The sequence below is a fragment of the Peromyscus maniculatus genome, chromosome X (genome assembly GCF_049852395.1).
Source record: "Peromyscus maniculatus bairdii isolate BWxNUB_F1_BW_parent chromosome X, HU_Pman_BW_mat_3.1, whole genome shotgun sequence".
NCBI lineage: Eukaryota > Metazoa > Chordata > Mammalia > Rodentia > Cricetidae > Peromyscus > Peromyscus maniculatus.
Window position 1 is genome coordinate 6,566,163 of NC_134875.1, and position 2,898 is coordinate 6,569,060.

Genomic DNA, 2,898 nt, shown 5'->3' on the forward strand with positions numbered 1-2,898 from the left:
TTCTTTTTTTATTACTCTTTCACAACTGAGACTGTATTGGTTGAGTACACAGACATTTCAATTCTTAAAACATGGACCCAAACTCTAAGAGTCATACATTGTGTTCACGTACCCAAAAGAGCCATGTATTGTTTCTCTTTGAACTTATTCCAGTGATGTTCCATCCTAAACTTGGCAAGTTTTCCCTAAGACCTCACATAACAATCAAATGCTCACAATCCTTAGTTCTACTGACTCACAATTTTATGCCACATACAGTACATATTCAAAATTTCAATCTTTCACAGCACATTATCACAATTGTTAGGAGAATGGACTGCCATGACCAGAGACAGTTCTGACAGGGCAAGGACCAAGAAGTGGTTTTTTAGGATACAGCTCTACTAGAAACACGAGACCAGAAATAATTGAAAATATTCCAGACATAAATGCACGACCAAGACTCCAAGTATGCTTTGTGCTGTAGGATTTAAAACTAGCCCCCTCTACGGAATGTTATGGTGACCCGGAGACAGTCACAGCCTCTCCTGATTCAGTATCCTGCTATTTTCTGGTTGTATCAAAAAATAAACAACCAGCAAGTGATTTAACCTCTTAAAAAAATCATTTACACTTAAAAAATGGGATAAGGCGGGACTTCCTCCCACCTTTTAAAAATGTTTCTAGAGCTACTAAAAAACTCACATTTACAAAATAGTTGATAAAATATTTCTCTGGATTGTACAAGAAGGGAGGCGGAGACACTGACAGACACGATGGATGGTTAGTCGGACTTGGCTTCTTTCTCTTCAGCTTCAGAGGCTGGACTCTGGTTCTCAGCCTCTCCATTTTCTGCAGGCACATCTGTGGTTTGCTGGTCAGCCACCTCAGCCTGTTTGCCCTTTGCTCCCCTCTTCCCTTTTGTTTGCACTTTTTTGTCTGATGGTTTATTCTTGCCCCCGGCCTTCTTTGGCTTTGTGTCCACCTTGGCAGGGGCGGGCTTTGACGACAGCCTCACTGAGTGCTACCTTCACCACTCTGTCTGCACTCACCTTCCTCTTGGGCATCGTGGCAGCACAGGGTGGGAGGCACGTGCGAGGCCAAACCCATCACCGAGCTACATCGCCATGGCCGCCACCGCAAGAACTCCTATTTCTTAATTACCCATTACAATTTAAATGATTTACGTAAGCATAATACCTCAAATGAGAATATATATATTCTCATAACAAATTAAATTAACAAAATTCACTTTAAACTTGTAACAATAAACTAAAATCCACACCAATGTAAAACATTTCAAAGATGTTATTGCTCTTTAAAAGTAGGTTCATTAATCTACCCTTTCATCCTAGCATATCTGTAACATATCTCTTTTTCTTCTTTAGAAAGAGGTTGCATTTATAATCAACCTGATTTAAATAAAAATATTGGATTTTCTCTGTCCAACACCAGAGGGCTCTTCTGATATGGGACAAAAGAACCTCTCAATCTTTTTTTTTTTTTTTTTTTTTAGTAATATGTTTGAGTTTAGAGAAGGAGTGAGCCAATTCCATCTCCAAAGCCAGCTTGGTATATTTGGGAATTTGGGCATAGCTTCTCTTACTACTTCCGGCTGGAGGGGGGGGGGTGCTATATCTTATGGGGACACAAAGAAAATTTTAGGATTATGGAGTAGTCCATAAAGCTATATTGTCTGAGCCAGTTGCCTTGAAACTGTTCTAGATGTGGGATCATCTGGGCCATGGTGTCATCTGAGACCTTTCAGTGGGTCTTGGCTGGTCAAAACTGATGTATCTTAATCTGGAACAAATCCATAGCCTCTGGCTTTCTGTGGAAACAGAAGGAGAGCCTTCTTTCCAAAGCAACATATCCTTACATCCAAATTTTGAAGTCAAGGTACCTTTAAAATATACATATTGGCTTAACTCAAAAGTTTTTACAATCAAATATGTTTCTGCAGTTAAGAATCCCAAAGACAACACAATCCAGATTCTCTGTGTAATATCCATCTTTATGTGGTTTATTTTTTATATTAATTTTACTGTCTCTTTAAAGACTTTTTTAAGATTATGCATTCCTTTATATAACTGTATGTATCACTCTTTTTGTCTCTTTCAAGCCTAGGTATATTTTACTCTTCCATTGTAAACTATTCCATCTGAATCAGTCTTACTGTGAACCTATTGCTTTAAATTGTGGCATTCAAAGACTGAAATGGCACTGTGGCTGATGGCTCCACCCACTGTCAGCTTCCCAACATGGCGGTGATACAGTTTACTGCCAGCTCTGGGTCTGGAGCCATGTGTACCATCAACTATCAGAAGCAGTGGGTTGTGGTGGTATTGTGTTCCCCAAAATATTGTGCAACTTAATAAACTTATCTGGGGTCAGAGACAGAACATCCACTAGATACAAAGGCTAGAAAATGGTGTCACTCACACCTTTAATCCTAGCATTTCAGAGGTAGAAATCCCTCTGGATCTCTGTGAGTTCAAGGCCACATTGGAAACAGCCAGGCATGGTGACACATGCCTTTAATCCCAGAAAGTGAGCCTTTAATCCCAGGGAGTGATGGTAGAAAGGAAAGATATATAAAGTGTGAAGACCAGAAACTAGAAGCATTTGGCTGGCTAAGCAAATGGCTGGTTAAGCTTTTAGGTTTTGAGCAGCACAGTTCTGCTGAGAGCCATTTGGATATGAGGACACAGAGGCTTCCAGTCTGAGGAAACAAGATGAGCTGAGAAGTTGGCCAGGTGAGGTTAGCTGTGGCTTGTTCTGTGTCTCTGATCTTCCAGTATTCACTGCAATAACTGGCCTCAGGTTTGATTTTATTAATAAGAACTTTTAAGACTCCTGCTACAGTGGGTCTATGCTTTTATCAAAGCAGTGTATAGCCCACAAACTTTTTTTTTGTAC

The 2,898-nt window shown here is 40.0% G+C and overlaps 1 pseudogene; it reads right to left on the reverse strand.

Moving 5' to 3' along the window:
- Positions 1 to 484: 484 nt before the first annotated feature.
- LOC121825737 (non-histone chromosomal protein HMG-14 pseudogene) lies at positions 485 to 1,046 on the reverse strand (annotated as a pseudogene).
- Positions 1,047 to 2,898: the final 1,852 nt, after the last annotated feature.